This window comes from Arachis ipaensis, chromosome B2 (assembly GCF_059453495.1).
Source record: "Arachis ipaensis isolate K30076 ecotype BB chromosome B2, ASM5945349v1, whole genome shotgun sequence".
In the NCBI taxonomy this organism is placed as follows: Eukaryota; Viridiplantae; Streptophyta; class Magnoliopsida; order Fabales; family Fabaceae; genus Arachis; species Arachis ipaensis.
The window spans coordinates 33870466-33882796 of NC_142437.1; the positions used below are offsets into that span (position 1 = coordinate 33870466).

Sequence of the window (12331 nt, forward strand, 5' to 3'; positions counted from 1 at the left end):
GCCCATTCTAGTACCCTTACTGGTGTTTAAACGCCAATAAGCTTCTCCTCCAGGGTGTGCTATTTTTAATACTGTTTTTCATTCTATTTTTGCTTTTTCAGTTGTTTTTGTGACTTCACATGATCATCAACCTACAGAAAATATAAAATAACAATGGAAAATAAATAGATATGATTAAATAAAATTGGGTTGCCTCCCAACAAGCGCTTCTTTAATGTCAATAGCTTGACAGTGGGCTCTCACGGAGCCTCATAGATACTCAGAGCATGATGATGGCCTCCCAACACCAAACTTAGAGTTTGAATGTGGGGGCTCTATTTGACTCTGCATTGAGAGAAGCTTTTCATGCTTCCTTTCCAATGTTACAGAGGGAGATCCTTGAGCTTTAAACACAAGGGAGTCCTCATTCACTTGAAGGACCAATTCTCCTCTGTCAACATCAATCATAGCTTTTGCTGTGGCTAGAACAGGTTTGCCAAGGATGATGAATTCATCCATACACTTTCCAGTGTCTAGGATTATGAAATCAACAGGGATGTAGTGGCCTTCAACCCTTACCAAGACATCCTCTACAAGTCCATAAGCCTGTTTCCTTGAATTGTCTGCCATCTCCAGTGAGATTCTTGCAGCTTGTACCTCAAGGATCCCTAGCTTCTCCATTACAGAGAGAGGCATGAGGTTTATACTTGACCCCAGGTCACACAGAGCCTTCTCAAAGGTTATGGTGCCTATGGTACAAGGTATTGAGAACCTTCCAGGATCCTGTCTCTTCTGAGGTAATCTCTGCCTAGTCAAGTCATCCAGTTCTTTGGTGAGCAAGAGGAGTTCATCCTCCCAAGTCTCATTACCAAATAACTTGGCATTTAGCTTCATGATTTCTCCAAGGTACTTAGCAACTTGCTCTTCAGTAACATCTTCATCTTCTTCAGAGGAAGAATACTCATCAGAGCTCATGAATGGTAGAAGTAAATTCAATAGAATCTCTATGGTCTTAGTGTGAGCCTCAGATTCCCATGGTTCCTCATTAGGGAACTCCTTGGAGGCCAGTGGACGTCCATTGAGGTCTTCCTCAGTGGAAATCACTTCCTTTCCCTCCTCTATGCATTCGGCCATGTGGGACGTGTTTATGGCCTTGCATTCTCTCTTTGGATTCTCTTCTGTATTGCTTGGGAGAGTACTAGGAGGGAGTTCAGTAATTCTCTTACTCAGCTGACCCACTTGTGCCTCTAAATTTCTAATGGAGGACCTTGTTTCAGTCATGAAACTTTGAGTGGTTTTAATTATATCAGAGACTATGGTTGCTAAGTTAGAGTGGCTCTGCTTAGGATTCTCTGTCTGTTGCTGAGAAGATGATGGAAAAGGCTTGCTATTGCTAAACCTATTTCTTCCACCATTGCTGTTATTGAAGCCTTGTTGAGGCCTCTGTTGGTCCTTCCATGAGAGATTTGGGTGATTTCTCCATGAAGGATTATAGGTGTTTCCATAGGGTTTTCCCATGTAATTCACCTCTTCCATTGCTGGGTTCTCAGGATCATAAGCTTCTTCTTCAGATGAAGCTTCTTTGGTACTGCCTGTTGCTGCTTGTATTCCAGACAGACTCTGAGAAATCATATTGACTTGCTGAGTCAGTATTTTGTTCTGCCAATATGGCATTCAGAGTATCAATCTCAAGAACTCCTTTCTTCTGATTTGTCCCATTATTCACAGGGTTCCTTTCAGAAGTGTACATGAATTGGTTATTTGCAACCATCTCAATGAGTTCCTGAGCTTCTGCAGGCATCTTCTTCAGATGAAGAAATCCTCCAGCAGAGCTGTCCAATGACATCTTGGACAGTTCAGACAGACCATCATAGAAGATACATATGATTCTCCATTCAGAAAGCATGTCAGAAGGACACGTTCTGATCAATTGCTTGTATCTTTCCCAAGTTTCATAGAGGGATTCACCTTCCTTCTGTCTGAAGGTCTGGACCTCCACTCTTAGCTTACTCAATTTTTGAGATGGAAAGAATTTGGCCAGAAAAGCACTGACCAGCTTTTCCCAAGAGTTTAGACTTTCTTTAGGTTGTGAATCCAACCATATTCTAGCTCTGTCTCTTACAGCAAAGGGAAAAAGCATAAGCCTGTAGACCTCGGGATCAACCCCATTGGTCTTGACAGTGTCACAGATTTGTAAGAATTCAACTAAAATCTGATGAGGATCTTCCAATGGAAGTCCATGAAACTTGCAATTCTGTTGCATTAGAGAAACTAATTGAGGCTTAAGCTCAAAGTTGTTTGCTCCAATGGCAGGGATTGAGATGCTTCCCCCATAGAAGTCGGGAGTAGGTGTAGTAAAGTCACCAAGCACCTTCCTTGCATTGTTGGCATTGTTGTTGTTTTCGGCTGCCATGGCTTCTTCTTGTTTGAAAATTTCTGTTAGGTCCTCTATAGAGAGTTGTGCTTTAGCTTCTCTTAGCTTTCTCTTCAAGGTCCTTTCAGGTTCAGGATCAGCTTCAACAAGAATGCCTTTGTCCTTGCTCCTGCTCATATGAAAGAGAGGAGAAGAAAGTATGAAATCCTCTATGTCACAGTATAAAGATTTCTTGAGGTGTCAGAGGAAAAGAAGAATAGAAGGAGAAGGTAGAGATGAGAATTCGAACTTATAGAGAGAGAGTTCGAATTGCTGATAGTTGTAGAGTGTTAGTCCTTAAATAGAATGATGTGAGAAGTGGGGAAGAATTTTCGAAATTAAATTTAAAAAGATTTTGAAATTAGGAATAAAAAAGATATGATTGAAAATCATTTTGAAAAAGATGTGGTTGAGAAGATATGATTGAGAAAATATGGTTTTAAAAAGATATGATTGACAAACAATTAAAAAGATTTGATTTTTAAAATTAATGTCTTGGCTAACAAGAAATTTAAAAGATTTGATTCTAAAATTCAATTATTGAACCTTTCTTAACAAGGAAGAAATTTTTGAATCAAATCACTAATTGTTAGCAAGGATTTTCGAAAATAGTAAAAAAATGGAAAGGATTTGATTTTGAAAAGATATGATTTGAAAAAGATTTGAATTGAAAACAAAATCTTCCCTCTTGTGCCATCCTGGCATTAAACGCCCAGAATGGTATCCATTCTGGCGTTTAACGCCCAAAATACTACCCTTTTGGGCGTTTAACGCCCAGCCAGGTACCCTGGCTGGCGTTTAAATGTCAGTTTTCCTTCCTCACTGGGCGTTTTGAACGCCCAGCTTTTTCTGTGTAATTCCTCTGCTGCATATTCTGAATCTTCAATTCTCTGTATTATTGACTTGAAAAGACATAATTTTAAAAATTTTTTTGAATTTTTAATGATGAGAAACAACAAAATGAAACTAATCATGGAAAAACTAAGATCAAAACAAATAATGCATGCAAGACACCAAACTTATAAATTTTCATATTAGAGGTACTAACAAATTGAGAATGCATATGAAAAACAACAAAACACATAAGACAAGAGAATTTAAAGATCAGAGTAAGGAAATCATCAAGAATAACTTGAAGATTAATGAAGAACATAATGCATATATTCAAAAATTGCAAGAAATTAAATAAAACATACAGAACACCAAAGTTAAAAATTGACACTGGACTCAAACAAGAAACATAGATTATTTTTGGTTTTATGATTTTAAAAAATTTTTTGTAATTTTTTTTTGAAAAGTATTTGGGAAGAAGAAAATAAGGAATTCAAAATTCTTAATGAGAATTCCAGGAATCTTGCAATGTTAGTCTAAAACTCCGGTCCAGGAATTAGACATGGCTTACTAGCCAGCCAAGCTTTCAGTGAAAGCTCCGGTCCAAAACACTAGACATGGCCAATGGCCAGCCAAGCTTTAGCAGGTCATTACTTTCAATAGCAAAATTGATTGAAATCAACAAGCTCTTATGATGATAAGTTGAAACCTCGGTCCAAAAGTTTAGACATGGTTTCACAACCAGCCAGACTTCAACAAATCATCATGAAACTCTAGAATTCATTCTTAAAAATTCTGAAGAACATAGAATAATATTTTTTTGAGATTTTTTTGAAAATAAAAAGTAAAAGCTTAAACATAAAATAAAATTACCTAATCTGAGCAACAAGATGAACCGTCAGTTGTCCAAACTCGAACAATCCCTGGCAACGGCGCCAAAAACTTGGTGCACGAAATTATGATCATCAACGGCGCCAACAACTTGGTACGAACAATTGTAATCTCAACTCTTTTTCACAATTCCGCACAACTAACCAGCAAGTGTACTGGGTCGTCCAAGTAATAAACCTTACGTGAGTAAGGGTCAATCCCACGGAGATTGTCGGCTTGAAGCAAGCTATGGTCATCTTGTAAATCTCAGTCAGGCGGATTCAAATGGTTATGAGGTTTTGATAATTAAAATATGAATAAAATATAAAATAAGATAGAGATACTTATGTAATTCATTGGTGAGAATTTCAGATAAGCGTATGAAGATGTTTTGTTCCTCCTAAACTTCTGCTTTCCTATTGTCTTCATCCAATCATTCATACTCCTTTCCATGGCAAGCTGTATGTTGGGTTTCACCGTTGTCAATGGCTACCTCCCGTCCTCTCAGTGAAAATTGTCCAAATGCGCTGTCACCGCACGGCTAATCATCTGTCGGTTCTCGATCATGTTGGAATAGGATCCATTGATCCTTTTGCGTCTGTCACTATGCCCAACACTCGCGAGTTTGAAGCTCGTCACAGTCATCCCTTCCCAGATCCTATTCGGAATACCACAGACAAGGTTTAGACTTTTCGGATATCAGGAATGGCCACCAATAATTCTAGCCTATACCACGAATGTTCTAATCTTAGATTAGAAACCCAAGAGATACACATTCAAGCTTGTTTTCATGTAGAACGGAGGTGGTTGTCAGGCACGCGTTCATAGGTGAGAATGATGATGAGTGCCACGGATCATCACATTCATCAAGTTGAAGAACGAGTGTATATCTTAGAGAAGAAATAGGCTTGATTTGATAGAAAAACAATAGTACTTTGCATTAATTCATGAAGAACAACAGAGCTCCACACCTTAATCTATGGTGTGTAGAAACTTTACCGTTGAAAATACAAAAGTGAAAATAGTGTTGGCTTTGGCCCCCAGAGGGGGGACCAGAAGAACCAAGATAAGATATGAAAATACAATAGCAAAAATTCCTATTTATAGAGAACTAGTGACCTAGGGTTTACATAAATAAGTAAATGATGCAGAAATCCACTTCCGGTCCCACTTGGTGTGTGCTTGGGCTGAGCATTGAACCTTTCACGTGTAGAGACTTTTCTTGGAGTTAAACGCCAGCTTTTGTGCCAGTTTGGGCGTTTAACTCCAGCTTTTATGCCAGTTCTGGCGTTTTGACGCCAAAATTTTTATGCTGACTTGGAACGCCAGTTTGGGCCATCAAATCTCGGGCAAAGTATGGACTATTATATATTGCTGGAAAGACCAGGATGTCTACCTTCCAACGCAATTGAGAGCACGCCAATTGGGCTTCTGTAGCTCCAGAAAATCCACTTCGAGTGCAGAGAGGTCAGAATCCAACAGCATCTGCAGTCCTTTTTCAGCCTCTAAATCAGTTTTTTGCTCAGGTCCCTCAATTTCAGCCAAAAAATACCTGAAATCACAGAAAAACACATAAACTCATAGTAAAGTCCAGAAATGTGATTTTTATTTAAAAACTAATAAAAATATAATAAAAACTAACTAAAACATACTAAAAACTACCTAAAAACAATGCCAAAAAGCGTATAAATTATCCGCTCATCACTCCACTTGAAGAAAACACCTGCAGAAGCAAGAGAACTCATTGAGATCGCTGCAAATAAACAATTCATGTACACATCTAAGAGAAATCCTGTGAACCATGGGGTCTCTCAGAAGAAAGGAGTTCTTGAAGTGGATACTCTGAATGCCATATTGGCTCAGAACAAGATCTTGACCCAGCAGGTCAATATAATTTCTCAGTATCTGACTGGAATCCAAGCTATAGCTGGCAGCACCCAAGAAGTATCTCCTGATGTAGATGCTTATGATCCTGGTTAACCCACCATGGAGGAGGTGAATTACATGGGAGAATCCTATGGAAACACCTACAACCCTTCATGGAGGAATCATCCTAACCTTTCATGGAAGGATTAACAGAAACCTCAGCAAGGTTTCAATAACTAAGGTGGAAGGAACCAAAATAGGTTCAACAACAGACCACCATTCCCATCTTCTCAAGGGAATATAGAGACCCCTAAGCAGAGTCTTTCTGACTTAGCCATTCTAGTCTCGAACCTCTCTAAGACTACTCATAGTTTCATAAATGAAACAAGGTCCTCCATAAAAAAATTGGAGGTACAAGTTGGTCAACTAAGTAAGAGGATCCCTGAGACTCCTCCTAACACTCTTTCAAGTAACACTGAAGTAAATCCAAAAGAAGAGTGCAAGGCCATCACCACTGAGGCAGAGGCCGAATCTGGAGAGGCTGGGAAGGCATTGAACGCCAATGAGAAAGCCTTCACTGGGCATTCAACGCCCATCCTGGCAGCAAAGCTAGCGTTGAACGCCAGCCAGGGAGCACTGGCTGGGCGTTCAACATTGATGAGCGGATAATTTATACGCTTTATGACATTGTATTTAGTATGTTTTTAGTAGGATCTAGTTACTTTTAGGGATGTTTTCATTAGTTTTTATGTTAAATTCACATTTCTGGACTTTACTATGAGTTTGTGTGTTTTTCTGTGATTTCAGGTATATTCTGGCTGAAATTGAGGGACTTGAGCAGAAATCAAATTCAGAGGTTGAAAAAGGACTGCTGATGCTGTTGGATTCTGACCTCCCTGCACTCAAAGTGGATTTTCTGGAGCTACAGAACTCGAAATGGCGCGCTTCCAATTGCGTTGGAAAGTAGACATCCAGGGCTTTCCAGAAATATATAATAGTCCATACTTTGGCCAAGAATTGACGACGTAAACTGGCGTTCAACGCCAGCCTTCTGCCCAAATCTGGCGTCCAGCGCCAGAAAAGGATCCAAAACCAGAGTTGAACGCCCAAACTGGCACAGAACTTGGCGTTCAACTCCACAAATGGCCTCTGCACGTGCTACACTTAAGCTCAGCCCAAACACACACCAAGTGGGCCCCGGAAGTGGATTTATGCATCAATTACTTACTCATGTAAACCCTAGTGACTAGTTTATTATAAATAGGACCTTTTACTATTGTATTAGGCATCTTTGGATGCCTGGTTCTTAGATCAGAGGGGCTGGCCTCTCGGCCATGCCTGGACCTTTCACTTATGTATTTTTAACGGTAGAGTTTCTACACTCCATAGATTAAGGTGTGGAGCTCTGCTGTTCCTCAAAGATTAATGCAAAGTACTACTGTTTTCTATTCAATTCTTCTTATTTCTCTTCTAAGATATCCATTCGCACCCAAGAACGTGATGAAGGTGATGATTATGTGTGACGCTCATCATCCTTCTCCCTTATGAATGCGTGCCTGACAAACACTTCTGTTCTACATGAAACAAGCTAGAATGAGTATCTCTTAGATCTCCTAACCAGAATCTTCGTGGCGTAAGCTAGAATGATGGCGGCATTCAAGAGAATCCGGAAAGTCTAAACCTTGTCTGTGGTATTCCGAGTAGGATTCAATGATTGAATGACTGTGACGAGCTTCAAACTCGCGATTGTTGGGCGTTAGTGACAGACACAAAAGGAGGGTGAATCCTATTCCAGCATGATCGAGAACCGACAGATGAATAGCCGTGCCGTGACAGGGTGCGTGAGCATATTATTCACTGAGAGGAGGGGATGTAGCCACTGACAACGGTGATGCCCTTGCATAAAGCCAGCCATGGAAAGGAGTAAGACTGATTGGATGAAGATAGCAGGAAAGCAGAGGTTCAGAGGAACGAAAGTATCTCCATTCGCTTATCTGAAATTCCTACCAATGATTTACATAAGTACCTCTATCCCTATCTTATTAATTATTATTCGAAAACACCATTATCCATTTATATCTACCTGACTGAGATTTACAAGGTGACCATAGCTTGCTTCATACCAACAATCTCCGTGGGATTCGACCCTTACTCACGTAAGGTATTACTTGGACGACCCAGTGCACTTGCTGGTTAGTTGCACCGAAGTTGTGACAATTATGAATTAAGATCAGAGCACCAAGCTTTGGAGCCATTACCAGGATTTGTTCGAGCCTGGAGATCACAATTTCATGCACCAAGTTTTTGGCGCCGTTGCCGGGGATTGTTCGAGTCTTCGGCAAGCTTTTGGTTCGGTAACATCAGTGCCAGATTCCCTTTTGATCCGGCAACAGCACCACGTTTTTGGCGCCGTTGCCGGGGATTGTTTGAGTTTGGACAACTGACGGTTCATCTTGTTGCTCAGATTAGGTAATTTTCTTTTTATTTTCTTTTCAAAAATTTTTCAAAAATAATTTCAAAAATCTCTCATCTGTTTTCGAAAAAAAATAAAAATGTTTTCAAAAAAATTTCATTCAAGATTTTTAAGAATGAATTCTAGTGTTTCATGAAGCATGTGAAGCCTGGCTGGCTGTAAAGCCATGTCTAAATTTATTTGGACTGAGGCTTACACTTTGTTATCAAGATCAATATACTCTCATGTTAAAGACTAAAGCTTGGCTGGCCATTGGCCATGTCTAGTGTTTTGGACTGGAGCTTTCATTGAAAGCTTGGCTGGCTAGTGAGCCATGTCTAATTCCTGGACTGAAGCTTTAGACTAACATGGCAAAATTCCTGGAATTCATATTAAAAATTTTGGAATCCTTATTTTTTTCTTTTTCATACTATTTTCGAAAAAAATCTAAAAAAATTAGAAAATCATAAAAATCAAAAATATTTTCTGTTTCTTGTTTGAGTCTTGAGTCATATCATAAGTTTGGTGTCAATTGCATATGCATCATACATTTTTTCGAAAATTTTATGCATTCATGGTGTTCTTCATGATCTTCAAGTTGTTCTTGGTAAGTCTTCTTGTTTGATCTTGATGATTTTTTGTTTTGTGTCTTTTCGTGTTTATCATATGCATTCTTGAATTCTTAGTGTCTAAGCATTAAAGAATTCTAAGTTTTGTGTCTTGCATGTTTTCTTTGCATTAAAAATTTTTCAAAATTGTGTCCATGATGTTCATCTTGACATTCATAGTGTTCTTGGTGTTCATCTTGACATTCATAGCATTCTTGCATGCATTCATTGTTTTGATCTAAAAATTTCATGCATTGCATTTTTTTCTGTGTTTTTCTCTCTCATCATAAAAATTCAAAAATAAAAAAATATCTTTCCCTTTTTCTCTCATCAAATTCGAAAATTTGGATTGACTTTTTCAAAAATTTTTAAAATCAAATTGTTTCTCATGAGTCAAATCAAATTTTCAATTTGAAAATCTTATCTTTTTCAAAATCTTTTTCAAAAATAAAATCTTTTTCAAAATTCTTAGTTATTTTCGAAAATTCCAAAAATATTTTTCAAAAATATTTTTCTTATTTTTATACCAAATTTTCGAAAATAACATAATCAATTAATGTTTTGATTCAAAAATTTGAAGTTTGTTACTTGCTTGTTAAGAAAGATTCAAACTTTAAGTTCTAGAATCATATCTTGTGATTTCTTATGAATCAAGTCATTAATTGTGATTTTAAAAATCAAATCTTTTTCAAAAACTAATTTCAATCATATCTTTTCAAAAATATCTTCTTATCTTATCTTTTTCAAAAATATCTTTTCAAATATCTTTTCTAACTTCCTAACTTCTTATCTTTTCAAAATTTGTTTCAACTAACTAACTAACTTTTTGTTTGTTTCTTAACTTTTTCAAAACTACCTAACTAACTCTCTCTCTCTAATTTTCGAAAATATCTCCCCCTTTTTCAAAAATTTCTTTTTAATTAACTAATTATTTTTATTTTTAATTTTATTTCAAAAAAAAATTTCGAAAAATACTAACAAATTTTCAAAAACCAATTTTCAAAAATCACTAACTCCTTTTCAAAATAATTTTCGAAAATTATACCTCCCACATCCTATTCTATTTATTCATTCATATCCTAACATCTCATCTCACATCTCTTCCATCAGTACAGTTGCATTTCTTCCTTTACATCACATTCTTTGTCTCCCCCTCTTTTCTTCCACTCACAAAGGGATCCCTATACTGTGGTATAAAGGATCTCTATTATTATTATTATTTTTCTGTGCCTTCTTCCTTGTCATATGAGCAGGAGCAAGGATAAGAACATTCTTGTGGAAGCAGATCCAGAACCTGAAAGGACTCTGAAGAGAAAATTAAGAGAAGCTAAAATACAACAATCCAGAGATAACCTTTCAGAAATTTTCGAACAGGCAGAAGAGATGGCAGCCGAAAATAATAATAATGTAAGAAAGATGCTTGGTGACTTCACTGCACCTAATTCCAATTTACATGGAAGAAGCATCTCCATTCCTGCCATTGGAGCAAACAACTTTGAGCTGAAACCTCAATTAGTTTCTCTGATGCAGCAGAACTGCAAGTTTTTTGGACTTCCATCTGAAGATCCTTTTCAGTTCTTAACTGAATTCTTACAAATATGTGATACTGTTAAGACTAATGGAGTAAATCCTGAAGTCTACAGGCTCATGCTTTTCCCTTTTGCTGTAAGAGACAGAGCTAGATTATGGTTGGATTCTCAACCCAAAGACAGCCTGAACTCTTGGGATAAGCTGGTCACGGCTTTCTTAGCCAAGTACTTTCCTCCTCAAAAGCTGAGCAAGCTTAGAGCTGATGTTCAAACCTTCAGACAGAAAGAAGGTGAATCTCTCTATGAAGCTTGGGAAAGATACAAACAGTTGACCAAAAAGTGTCCTTCTGACATGCTTTTAGAATGGACCATCCTGGATATATTCTATGATGGTTTATCTGAGCTATCAAAGATGTCACTGGACACTTCTGCAGGTGGATCCATTCACCTAAAGAAAATGCCTGCAGAAGCTCAAGAACTCATTAACATGGTTGCTAATAACCAGTTCATGTACACTTCTGAAAGGAATCCTGTGAATAATGGGACGCCTATGAAGAAGGGAGTTCTTGAAGTTGATACTCTGAATGCCATATTGGCTCAGAATAAAATATTGACTCAGCAAGTCAATATGATCTCTCAGAATCTGCATGGAATGCAAGCTGCATCCAACAGTACTCAAGAGGCTTCTCCTGAAGAAGAAGCCTATGATCCTGAGAACCCTGCAATAGCAGAGGTGAATTACTTAGGTGAACCTTATGGAAACACCTATAACTCAACCTGGAGAAATCATCCAAATTTCTCATGGAAGGATCAAAAGCCCCAACAAGGCTTTAATAATGGTGGAAGAAACAGGTTCAGCAATAGCAAGCCTTTTCCATCATCAACTCAGCAACAGACAGAGAACTCTGAACAAAATGCTTCTAATTTAGCAAATCTAGTCTCTGATCTATCTAAGGCCACTGTAAGTTTCATGAATGAAACAAGGTCTTCCATTAGAAATCTGGAAGCACAAGTGGGCCAGCTGAGTAAAAGGATCACTGAAATCCCTCCTAGTACTCTCCCAAGCAATACAGAAGAGAACCCAAAAGGAGAGTGCAAGGCCATTGACATAAGCGCCATGGCCGAACCTCTGAGGAGAGGAGAGGACGTGAATCCCAAGGAGGAGGACCTCCTGGGACGTCCAGTGATCAATAAGGAGCTTCCCTCTGAGGAACTAAAGGACTCTGAGGCTCATCTAGAGACCATAGAGATTCCATTGAACCTCCTTATGCCCTTCATGAGCTCTGATGAGTATTCCTCTTCTGAAGAGAATGAGGATGTTACTGAAGAGCAAACTGCCAAGTTTCTTGGTGCAATCATGAAGCTAAATGCCAAATTGTTTGGCATTGATGCTTGGGAAGTTGAACCTCCCTTGTTCATCAATGAACTAAGTGATCTGGATCAACTGACATTGCCTCAGAAGAGACAGGATCCTGGAAAGTTCATAATACCCTGTACCATAGGCACCATGATCTTTAAGGCTCTGTGTGATCTTGGTTCAGGAATAAACCTCATGCCCCTCTCTGTAATAGAGAAACTGGGAATCTATGGGGTGCAAGCTGCTAAAATCTCACTAGAGATGGCAGACAACTCAAGAAGACAGGCTTATGGACAAGTAGAGGACGTTTTAGTAAAGGTTGAGGGCCTTTACATCCCTGCTGATTTCATAGTCCTGGATACTGGAAAGGAAGAGGATGAATCCATCATCCTAGGAAGACCTTTCCTGGCCACAGCAAGAGCTGTG

General features: G+C 38.4%; 1 non-coding gene across 1 annotated transcript; it reads right to left on the reverse strand.

The window, feature by feature from the left end:
• Nucleotides 1-10798: 10798 nt before the first annotated feature.
• Nucleotides 10799-10906, reverse strand: LOC148573530 (small nucleolar RNA R71). Its single transcript, XR_015906347.1, has one exon. It is a non-coding gene; the product is annotated as a small nucleolar RNA R71 (small nucleolar RNA).
• Between the last annotated feature and the right edge of the window lie 1425 nt (nt 10907-12331).